Genomic DNA, 12,903 nt, shown 5'->3' with positions numbered 1-12,903 from the left:
TGCGACGGTGTTTGTATTTTGTATTGTATGCATTATATATTTATGATTTCCATATTTTAAACAGCTGCGGTCAACATCTACGACATCATTGGGCCCAACGATCAGAGTAAGACAATAACGCCGGAGTGAGTAATTAAATACAGCGAAAAGTAGTTTGGTCAAAAAAGCCATTGGCTTGAAAGTGTAGATATGCATACAACGTATAATGATTCAAACCCGTCTGCTCAGTGTGTATAATGCACCCCAGTCTGATCTAGCTTTTGTTTACGATTTCGATTCTTATTCTCTCGTTTTTATACCCGATACTCAAAATGAGTATTGGGGTATATTAGATTTGTGGTAAAAGTGGATGTGTGTAACGTCCAGAAGGAATCGTTTCCGACCCCATAAAGTATATATATTCTTGATCAGCATCAATAGCCGAGTCGATTGAGCCCTGTCTGTCTGTCCGTCTGTCCGTCCGTCCGTCCGTCCGTCCGTCCGTCCGTCCCCTTCAGCGCCTAGTGCTCAAAGACTATAAGAGCTAGAGCAACGATGTTTTGGATCCAAGCATCTGTGATATGTCACTGCTACAAGTATATTTCAAAACTTCGCCCCGCCCACTTCCGCCCCCACAAAGGACGAAAATCTGTGGCATCCACATTTTTAAAGATACGATAAAACCAAAAACGCAGAATCGTAGAGGATGACTATATGTTCTAGAGTGTAAAATCTCAATTAGATCGTATAATTATTATAGCCAGAATCAAGAAAATAATTTCATTCTTTCTCGCTCTGTCTCTCTCTAACACACAGTGAAATTTTAGAATAGTTTTTCTAAATAACGATACCGAAACAACTTGGGTGACTGCAATTTTGTATTTTAATACGACGAAAAAAAAGGAGTGCGTGCGTTCGATTTATTGTTTTTTTCTCGACTTCCTTCATATATTAAAACAATTTCTTCTGTGCCTACCTTACCTACGGTGGCAAAGCGGGGCGAGTTCGCCAAGAGCGAGAGAGCGAGCTTTTATTGCGCTCCCGCTTTGCCCTAGCCTAACTTACACTAGACTTCATGAAATACTATCCTAATAACAATGATTATTATCCAAATGGCGCTACACCGGCCCCGTTGAAGGCCTGGAAGGCTTCAAACCATTGGCAGAAGCGCCAACTTGTGGATTGGCCTCCTGAACGTGGCTCCGCTGCTCGTCCTTAGGTCGACCACTCTGACCCTTCCGTCCTGCCCGGCGGTTGTTCCGACCACCCTTCCGAGGAGCCACTGTTGAGGGGGCAGGTTGTCCTCGGCGACGATTACGAGGTCGCCTTCCTTTATGTTTGGCTCCTCCTGGTGCCACTTGCATCTTATTTGCAATCCCAGCACATACTCCCGGGACCATCGCTGCCAGAACATTTGCCTGGCTGACGAGACAAGCCGCCATCGCTTTAAGCAGCTCAGACCCTCCTGGTCCGGGGTCCTGGGTGCTGGGGGTGCGATGAGCGGCCCGCCTGTCAGCAAGTGCCCGGGAGTCAGCGCGTCTCCGTCGCTTGGGTCTGGGCTTAGGGGTCCTAGCGGGCGCGAGTTGAGTACCGCTTCGATCCCGACCAGCACGGTCTCCAGCTCCTCTGCGGTGAGGAGAGCGCTTCCGACTGCCCGTAGGAGTAGGCCCTTGGCAGACTTCACACCGGCCTCCCAAAGTCCGCCCATGTGCGGTGCTCGAGGCGGTATGAAGGCAAACTCGCACCCGCTTCTTGACGCAAATTCGCGTATCGCGTCCACTTCCGCCTCTATCTTCCTCCGCAGTTCGCTGAAGTGGCGACTTGCTCCGACGAAATTTGTCGCGTTGTCGCAGTTCACGCGTTGCGGACGCGTTCCTCGACGACCGACGAACATTTGGAATGCCAACAAGAAGGAATTAGTCGTCAAATCGGAGACAATTTCTAAATGAACCGCCTTGGACGCAAAACAGACAAATAACGCTATGACGGACTTATAAGGGGGCCTTCCACGAATTTTCAGAGTCGTATAGACTGGGCCACAAAAATCAACGCCACATACTGAAAATGGGCGGAGAGCACGGAGCCGGTCTGCGGGTAAGTTGCCCATCATTTGGGTCTGGAGTAGCGGCTTGCATTTAAAGCAACGAATACACGACCTAACTGTCCCCCTGCCGACCCCCTGAGCATTCACTATCCAAATGCGCTGTCTAAGGATACTCACGAGTGCTCGTGGGCCAGCATGAAAATTCGTTTGATGCAGATAGCGAACGTACGTCTGCACAAACTGCGAGCGTTTTGTCAATAACAAGGGAAACTTGGCATTATATGACATAGGAGCGTTAACTAGTCGCCCCCCAACTCGCAACAACGAAAAAGAGCACCATGTCCCAGCCTCTTCATGGATGAAGGGATTCAAGCGCTGAAGACTGGGGCCTAACTTGGTGCCTTTACGAACCCTTTCAATATCTTCGTGAGACTCATTTTTCTGTGTTATTTCGACTATTTTTAGAAACGCCTCGTCGTATTCTACGGATGACCGAATTTTTCCAAAGTTGAGACTTTTGTCTTTGCATTTTCGGATGAAGCGGAACACGAAAACGATCACTCTTAGCAGTTTGAGGTATGACGAGTATCCCTCGATTACATCCACTAAGTAATTTGGCTTGGCCGCGACGGTCAGTCCGACCGAGTTCTTCCGACTTTCCATCTGTATCTCTTCTTCGGAAAGCTCGAAGTGTGGATTTCTGGGCCAGCTCTCTTCTTCAAACTTTAAGAACTCTGGTCCACCAAACCAAATCGGCTGCACGATTTCCTCTACGTCACAACCTCTCGAAACTATGTCTGCTGGGTTCTGTTTTGTTGGCACATGCAGCCACGTAGCTTCACTTGACCACTCTTGAATCTCCGCTACTCGGTTCGCAACGAATGTTGACAACGACGAAGAGTGGGATCTGATCCAATGAAGAGTAACTTCTGAATCTGACCAGAATATCATTTTATCAATTGGAACCTTGAGCAGTAATTTGATTCGGTGACAAAGGTCTGCTAGAAGGTGAGCGGCACATAACTCAAGCCTTGGAAGCGTTTTCGTCTTGAGTGGCGCTACTTTCGACTTTGCAGTCAACAAGGAGACCTTGAAACCTTCTGCAGTCTTTCTACGGATATAGACGCAGGCTCCATAAGCTCTAATGGATGCGTCGGCAAAGGCATGTACTTGAATCGGTGACATGGGATCAGTATGCACAAATCGAGGTATGGTAATCTTCTCCAACTGACCCAAGGATTCTTTTAATAAGTTCCATGCTGTTTCCAAGTTCATTGGAATTGACTCATCCCAATCTAGCTTGTTGAGCCAAAGCTCCTGCAGTAGGATCTTTCCCTTAATTACTAAAGGACTTAACAAGCCAAGGGGGTCAAACAGTTTTGATCTCACCGATAATATGTTCCGTTTTGTCGCTCAGAGACCCATAACTGACGAGTCAATTTGGAACTTAAAGACGTCTTCGTGTAGCAGCCACGATATTCCTAACGCCTTAGTTGACTCTGAGTCCGAGATCGTTATCGGTTTAACTGTGCTCTCGGATGCGGTGACCTCAGGTGAGTTCCAAAACTATTTAGTCAATTCAAACCCAGCGGTTTGAAGAACCTGAGCCACATCAGACTTAATTGTCTTTAACTCCTCTACGCAACCAGCACCAGTCAACATGTCATCGACATAGAAGTCGGAGTCAATAACTTCAGCAGCTTTAGGGAATGAGAGTTTTGCAGACTCACTCAACCTCTTCAAACACCGAATAGCCAAAAATGGGGCTGGTCCAGTCCCATATGTTACGGTGTTGAGCTGGTATATTCTCAAGGACTCAGACGGGTTTTTTCTCCACACTATGAGCTGAAATTGTCTATCCGCATCAGCGACCCAGACTTGGCGATACATCTTCTTGACATCGGCTGTCAAGGCGTACCTGTGTAGTCTGAATCGGAGCAATGTCGAATACAGCTCATCCTATATCGTAGGACCGACCATCAATATGTCGTTCAAGGCCACCTGAGAGGACGTTTTACAAGACGCATCGAAAATGACGCGGAGCTTGGTCGACGTGCTTTGGGGCCTCAACACACACTGATGTGGAATGAAATAATGTGGAGTTTTGGGGATTGTGTTGTCTGTGGTAGACATGTGACCCAAGGAGAGGTACTCTTCCATGAACTCCAAGTACATTTTCTTCAACTCGGGGTCACGAGACAATCTTTTTTCAAGCGATAAAAACCGCCTATTAGCCACTTCAAAGGAGTTGCCTAAGATACTGGGATCTGATTTGAACGGCAGTCTTACTTCAAACCGACCTGAAGGCACGACCTGAGTAGTCCTTCTATAATGCTTTTCACATAACTTGTGTTCAGGAGATAAAGACTTTTTAGAAGACGGCAATTCTTCCAGTGACCAAAACTTTTGTAATGTATTGTCGATGTGGATCACTGACTCTTCTCGACAACTCAAACAATTCCTAGCTTCTTGGGTGGCAGTCACCTTTGGAGTGTATCTGCCCGAGAAGCGTTTTCTGCAGAGTTGGATAGTCAGGACCTTGTCGAATCTGACCAACAGATAAGAGTTCGAAAAATGTTTCTGCACCTATCAACATATCCATCTTCTGTGGCTTGAAGAAATATGGGTCTGCAAGTGGTAAGTTCTTCGGGATTTTCCAGTCACTCACGTTAAGTGTCTGATCAGGGTGATACCCCGAAATGGACTTTAGAATCCAGAAATCAACCGAAAACTCACTACCAGTAATTCGCGACTTCACCACCGTGTGTATCTTTTTCTTGACTTGTGAATTGGATTCACCAATACCAAGCAAGTTGATACACGACTCCTCCCTACGGATCTGTAAGCGATGTGCTAAGTCCTCAGTTATAAAATTGGTTTGAGACCCCGAGTCAAGCAGAGCTCGGGCCAAAACATGTTCACCATTATTTGTTCGGACGCTTACGATCGACGTAGCCAGAATAACTCTATCCATAGCTGTCGCATGGAGAGCATGCGAAGTGGAAGGTTGATTCTGATTGGGAGGAGGAGAAGAATTCTCTGGGGGTGATGGTAACGCTAGACTTTTATTCGCCACTGTGTATCTATGCAATAAGGTATGGTGTGAGCAGCCACACACTCGACACTTCTTAGCTTTGCATCGTACTACAGAGTGGCCTGGCTGCAGACAATTGATGCACAAGGATGCAGTTTTTGCGAATTCGAACCTTTGCATTACTGCCAGCCGACCAAATGGACTGCAATCTGTCAACAAATGGCCTTTCGCATTGCAGTAGCTGCATTGTTGGTTTTTGGTATTCGCGGTGGAACACGCGAATGAGCTCCGATTATGCGGCTTGCTTGGCACAGCTTTCTGCTCCTGCTTTGGTTTGTCCGAATTTTCGGCCGAAAGATACTGATGTCTGCGATTAAGCAACTTTTCACAGTCCGTCCAAAGTGGCAGTTTGTCATAATCGAGCTGTTCTTCCCATTTCTCTTTGGTCACCGGATCGACTCTGCTCAAGACGAGATGAATAATCATCGCTTTCGAGATCTTTTTATCATCGCCTATCGACAACAACGAACCATATATGGATGAGGCGGTATCGATAAGGTTTCTTAAGGACGATGCTGATTGCTGGGTCATTTTGGGAAGACTAAATAGGGCATCAATGTGATTTTTAAAGATCAGACAATCATTATCGTAGACCCGTTTTAAGCTAGCCATTGCTTTCTCGTAGTTGGTCTCGGTTACTTGGAAAGCCCTAACTGTTCCCAACGCTTCACCGGAGAGACACGAAAGCAAATGGTTGAACTTTTCGATAATTGGAATGCTTTGTTCATTGTGAACTAGAGTCTCAAATAAACCTATGAAGTTTTTAAAGTCCAAAAAGTTGCCGCTGAACTGCGGCAGAGCTAACTTCGGAAGGCGAGCACGAGTTGGGCCACCATAAGCTGATACTGCCGGTATTGTCTCATCAGCTGTCTTTAATGCGCAAATGAGAGACATTAATTTTGCCTTTGTGACAATTGAGAGTTCTTCCAACTCGACTCCAAATTCATCGTCAATGTCTATATCTTCAATCTTCTCTTGAAGTTCGCGTGCCGTGGGAATGCTACGCATCAGCGTTTCGAGTCTGCACTCGAGCTCCGTCAATACCAGCGGAATATCCCCCGCTTCTAAACGGTCCGCTAATAAACGAATTCCTTTGACACGGCAACTGCGCTTTTTCTTCAGCTCTTCAAGGGCAATATTGTTGGCTTTTGAGGTCATATTGATTCTCAATACAAGCAACTGAAGGCGAAAGATCGTTTCTAATAATCGTATTTAATGCCGAGGCACTCAATGAAATAATGGATAATTGTACCCAAACGAGGTGAAAAACCAATATACCCGAAAAATTTAGGGTAGACCGTCGCTTTGCTGGCGCGTACATGAAAACCACACAAGAATAGCAACGAACTGCACTGGTGACAAGCGAAAACGAAAAATTTCACCGCTGCAGTTCTGAAGAATGGATGTTGTGTATACGTATGCACCTACAACGATCGACGCTAAATTGATTTGCGAGGCACGACTTTGTCTTAATTGATAGTTGGATCCTACTGACACCAATCGAATATACCCGACGAAAACAGGGTAGCGCGTCACTTGGTATTTGGTTTGGATCAAGCGCGCCAAACAACAACGCCAAGAACAACGATAAGCAACGGTGAAGAGCGAAAGCGAGACGAAAAAATTCACCGCTGCAGCTGCGTATTGTTATGCGTGCTTGGCCAACGACCCAACTATACATATATTTGACACAACGAAAACGAGAAATGGGAAAGGGGTGACAGAGATTGCAGTTAAAATGAGTTTTATGTGTAGTTATTGCGTCCAAGAGGGTTAGATGTACATATGTATATATGTATTAATATATACATATATGCTCAACTCTAACTACAGCATGCAATCGAGCTCTACTATGTCATACGTACATACATATGTGCCAAGAATTGAAAGCGAGGTGCAATTGTTTCAGCACAAGACAATAATTGCGAGTTTTTTAATCTTTTCGTCTTCACTCGAGCTTTCAATTTTTTGCGCAAATACCTCTTGGGAAGATTGGAAATTCCAGGTGCTGTACTCTCCTCTTCTTATACTGGATGCTCCACTTGGATCTTCTTGGGTAGATGGTATATGTGTATCTCCTTTTGTATATAGCTGCAGAGAGGGTATTGCACGACCGACGCGGTGATTTTTTATACCCGATACTCAAAATGAGTATTGGGGTATATTAGATTTGTGGTAAAAGTGGATGTGTGTAACGTCCAGAAGGAATCGTTTCCGACCCCATAAAGTATATATATTCTTGATCAGCATCAATAGCCGAGTCGATTGAGCCCTGTCTGTCTGTCCGTCCGTCCGTCTGTCCGTCTGTCCGTCCCCTTCAGCGCCTAGTGCTCAAAGACTATAAGAGCTAGAGCAGCGATGTTTTGGATCCAGACTTCTGTGATATGTCACTGCTACAAAAATATTTCAAAACTTCGCCCCGCCCACTTCCGCCCCCACAAAGAACGAAAATCTGTGGCATCCACAATTTTAAAGATATGAGAAAACCAAAAACGTAGAATTGTAGAGAAGGACCATATCTTTAAGACTGCGGAATCTGAATTAGATCGTATCATTATTATAGCCAGCATCAAGAAAACAATTTCATTTTTTCTCGCCCTGTCTCTCTCTAACACACACGTAGCATAGGCGGCTTTGCTAAGAGTAAAACATTTGCGCCTAGATCTCAGAGACTACAAAAGCTAGAGCAACCAAATTTGGTATCCACACTCCTAATATATCGGACCGAGACGAGTTTGTTTCAAAATTTCGCCACACCCCCTTCCGCCCCCGCAAAGGACGAAAATCTGGGGATATTCAAAAATCTCAGAGACTATTAAGGCTAGAGTAACCAAATTTGATCTTACTATAAAACGTGTACCTCAAAATTTCGCCCCACCACCTTCCGCCCACACAAAGGACGAAAATCTGTTGCATCCACAATATTGCACATTCGAGAAAACTAAAAACGCAGAATCATAGATAATGACCATATCTATCAGATTGCTGAATCTGGATCAGATCAGATCATTTTTATAGCCAATAGGAACAAATCAATTTGCAGTGGCTACGCAGCGCCCGACGTCACGCTCAGACTGATTTTCTGTCTCTCTCGCACGCACTCTTTGTCGTGTCGTTTAATATTAGCGGCGTCTGCCGGAGGAGAGCCATACTGACTTAGTATCGGGTATAACCGTAGAGTTGCGGTGTCCGCAGCAACTCACCACGTTCCCCTCGTTTTTAGTTTTGTTTGTTGAATTATTTGCACACACGTCGCGGTCAATTCGGCAATTTAGCTACAGCACATATGCATGTACATGTAGGTATAATAGATTTTGGCTATTTATCTTTTCTCCACTGTGTCACTGTCACTTTTTGCCTTCCACTTGAATTAATACGTTTAAATTGCAAGTCCACCCGGGGGCGCCATGAAATTTTAGAATAGTTTTTCTAAATAACGATACCGAAACAACTTGGGTGACTGCAATTTTGTGTTTTAATACGACGAAAAAAAGGAGTGCGTGCGTTCGATTTCATGGATTTTTCTCGACATCCTTCATATATTAAAACAATTTCTTCTGTGCCTACCTTACCTACGGTGGCAAAGCGGGGCGAATTCGCCAAGAGCGAGAGAGCGAGCTTTTATTGCGCTCCCGCTTTGCCCTAGCCTAACTTACACTAGACTTCATGAAATACTATCCTAATAACAATTATTATTATCCCAATGGCGCTACACACAGGTTTCATGGTCGGTTTTGCCAATTGCAAAATATGAGTTCAAGGATCTCAGAACCTATAAGATCCAGAGTAACCAAATTTGGTATCCACACTCCTGTGATATCGGACCTTGACCGTTTCGTGTCCAAATTTCGCCACACCCCCTTCCGCCCCCGCAAAGGACGAAAATCTGGGGCATCCACAAATCTCAGAGACTATTAAGGCTAGAGTAACCAAATTTAATATCCGCACTTCTGTTAGATCTCACTATAAAACGTATATCTCAGAATTTCGCCCCATCGGGTATAACTGTAGAGTTGCGGTGTACGCAGCAACTCACAACGTTCCCCCTCGTTATATATATATATAGTTAAATATCCGCAACTCGATTTTAAGTTTTTTAAAAAAGACTTTTATTTTACAACTTAAATGTCTTTATGTCACAAGATTTAAATGAATTCCCCGACTTGATTTTGGGTCTGCTTGTCTCAAACGGAACTGATCTCTCTGCTGCAGGCTAGTTTCCATGAGCCCTTCTCTTGGAACTCCCGACTCTGGCTTCGGGCGTTGCTTTCCTCGGCTGCATCTTCGTGTCGGTGGCGTACGTGCCTGGAAAGATATTTGGGGATGCGTCGGCTTTGATGAAAGGCATCCACTGCTGGCGATCGGTGTTGCATTACATGACGGAGCTAGGAATGTGATACTCCTTGGTTTTATGTCTAGCTTTGATTGGTCCTCATGAGTGGCGTGATTCTAAAGGATCGATTTCTCGAGAGTGGCGTGATTCTAATGTTGATGAAACAATGTGGTCCATTGTTTATATTATGGGGGGCCCTAGCTTGGAGTATGGGAAGAAACAGTTATTGATTCTTGAGTGGGGTCCTGTTACTTGTGTGGATGGGGTGGATGAATTGTACATAAACATAATGTGTATGGGATGTGGGGAATTATGGATATGTCACTATATATATCTATACCCTAATAATTTTCATGCTTTAAAATAATGAATTTATAACTAAACTTATATGATAATTAGGATTAAGGGTATATTCATCACAAATTAGAACCTAAGTCAATTGTTGTGTTTCTACAACTGCAACGTAATGAATATTGAAATTGAAGTCTCCCATTATATTAAAATATGAATCGTTTTGAATTGAAATGAATCTTTAAAATCATAAAAACGGTCTGTCGAGTATCCGTGCCAGGATCTTATAAAATGTGGTAAATCTTAGTAAAGCATTCATCAAGGGACAATGCAAGAACTCGAACGCATTGTCATGGTAGGGTTGGTACAGAAGAGAGGGGCAATCAACACCTAGGTTCTCTCTAAATAGAAATGGTTCAGTAGGGCTTTTATTTGGCGTGTCGGCGCTATCAGTATTTCAGTTTACTTTGTTTTTGTATAATCACTTATAGTTTCCCGTAAAGTGCACTATTTAAATGTAGTGGAGTACGATAGTACAATTAGGTGAGGAAGAACCCCGACCATCCGGCGAGCTAGACCAAAGCCTAGCAAGAGTGCACACGACCAACCCTATTTGTACGCCGTCCTTAAGTTCAGTCATAGTCATCTGCTGATATCAAGGGCCTATATATCTGTTTACATATATATAGTTAAATATCCGCAACTCGAAATTTAGTTTTTAAAAAAGATTTTATGTTTAGTACTTAATTTCTTTATGTCACAAGATTGGTTGAATTCCCCGACTTAACTTTACGTCTGCTTGTCTCAAACGGAACTGATCTCTCTGCTGCTGGCTAGTTTCCATGAGCCCTTCTCTTGGAACTCCCGACTCTGGCTTCGGGCGTTGCTTTCCTCGGCTGCATCTTCGTGTCGGTGGCGTACGTGCCTGGATCGATATTTGGGGATGCGTCGGCTTTGATGAAAGGCATCCACTGCTGGCGATCGGTGTTGCATTACATGACGGAGCTAGGAATGTGATACTCCTTGGTTTTATGTCTAGCTTTGATTGGTCCTCATGAGTGGCGTGATTCTAAAGGATCGATTTCTCGAGAGTGGCGTGATTCTAATGTTGATGAAACAATGTTTATATTATGGGGGGCCCTAGCTTGGAGTATGGGAAGAAACAGTTATTGATTCTTGAGTGGGGTCCTGTTACTTGTGTGGATGGGGTGGATGAATTGTACATAAACATAATGTGTATGGGATGTGGGGAATTATGGATATGTCACTCCCCCGTTTGTTATTAGCCTGTCCCTAGGCGATTACCCTCGGGTATAGTGACGGGGTGTCAAGTGCGGTGGCTGAGGTTGGTTCCTCTTCTGCTTCTATTATAGGGTTAATACATTTAACCGTGACTCTTTTAGAAGTTTTCTTAAATTTAACAGCTACATAACTTAGTAGTACTAATATAATTATGACAAATGAAATTAGTAGACTTATTTGTAATAGGTTACTATATTTGGTGTATTGCATAATTATTTCATTAGTTTGGACATACGACAGTGGTTTTATTTTAGTTATGTTGTTGTTGAAACATAAACATTCTGGGCAAAATCTAACATTGTGTTTGATATTGTACATTCATTTAATTGGATTGAACAGTTGTAGATTTTTATAATGGTATTTCCTTCCGCTATGATTTCTTGGTTTACACAATTCTGGTTTAGCGTTGTTTTTGGAAGATTCCATGTGATTAGTATATTGGGTTCAATAAAGTTTATTTGAAAGTTTTGAAAAGTTTTGGAATATGGACATTTAGTGGGAATTTGCATTAAAATTCCTTTTATACAATTGTCATTGGTTTTCAATCTAGTTTCTTTAACAAATACTTCTTCATTTTTTATGTAGTACTTGTCGTATGTCATATCTGTTAACATGTTATTTAATTCGTCTGGATACGGAACGATTTTATAGATTGGTACTTTTGTAATGTCTTTGGGAATGTTGGAAATTATTAGAATTTCGTTGGTATCGGATTTTAGCCATGTGGAGGTTTTTATATTTAGTATTTTCTCAGAATTTATTTGTTCCAGGTAGTCTTGTTTTAATAATTTTGGATTAAATATACCGAGCCTAGTTAATTGCATACCTAGTTCTATATCTTCGATATATTCTGTGAAATGTTGTAGATTTAATATCAAAATTTCTATTTGTTGATTCCTGTCTTTTTCTTCATTTAGTTTGTTTATAACGTTTATTCCGCTATTAACTGCATCTATTACCAAATTTAGTTCATTCATTTGAATGCTATGGCTGGCTAAATTTTCTATTTTTTGTTCCAAATCGACTTTATCTTCCTGATCTAGTGTTCCAAAGAGATATTTGTAGGCTGTTCCTACTATATTGATTAGGCCTCTTTTATTTCTTTTGGTTATTTTTAGCCCGTTCATTTCTCTTTGCAATTTGTCTACTAGATATTTTATTTGGATTATGTCCTGGAATTTAGTGGCTTGCATTAATAAATTTTGGTATAGTTCTTCGGTTTTAGTTACATTAACAGTTAGATAATGGTATTCGTAATTGATAGGTATGTTAATCGATCCAGTTTTGAATATCATATATCCGTTTTGGGATTTTATAGGATTTATTTCTATGTTTTGGCCCTGTGCCATTACGATGGTAATTATGAGGAAGATGAGGATTTTAATTGTGTTGAAGTTCGCCGATTCCATTAACTTCCTCGGTTTCTCTGGAATTATTATATTTGCTTCTATTAGATTTCTTCTTTTTCTTGAATTTTGATTTATAATGAGTTATTTTCCTACCCCTATTCTTTTCTTCAAAAAAAAACGAAAAACATTCGTCTACCTGTCTAATTTCGCCCGTCCTTTTGAAAGGATTTGTTACCTTAGACTTAAATAGAGGTGATAGTTTATAGCGGGTATCTACTTCATACTCTATGCGGTTTTTATTTAATTGAGTGATTTTATTCACTTTATTTAGTTGGGTGTCATAATCAGGTGAGCCTGCATAAATGAATATATCAGCTGGTGTCCTATTTGTGGTATTATGTTTGGTTTTATGATTATAAGTATAAAGAATTAATTCAAACTTCGTGAATCTATCTTCTGGGTTATCCTCGCTAGATATTATTCTTAATTTTTCATTTACTGTTTTATGAAA

This window comes from Drosophila miranda (assembly GCF_003369915.1).
Source record: "Drosophila miranda strain MSH22 chromosome Y unlocalized genomic scaffold, D.miranda_PacBio2.1 Contig_Y2_pilon, whole genome shotgun sequence".
NCBI classification, from domain to species: Eukaryota; Metazoa; Arthropoda; class Insecta; order Diptera; family Drosophilidae; genus Drosophila; species Drosophila miranda.
The sequence above is the reverse complement of the archived record's forward strand: the minus strand, read 5'-3'. Positions refer to the sequence as shown.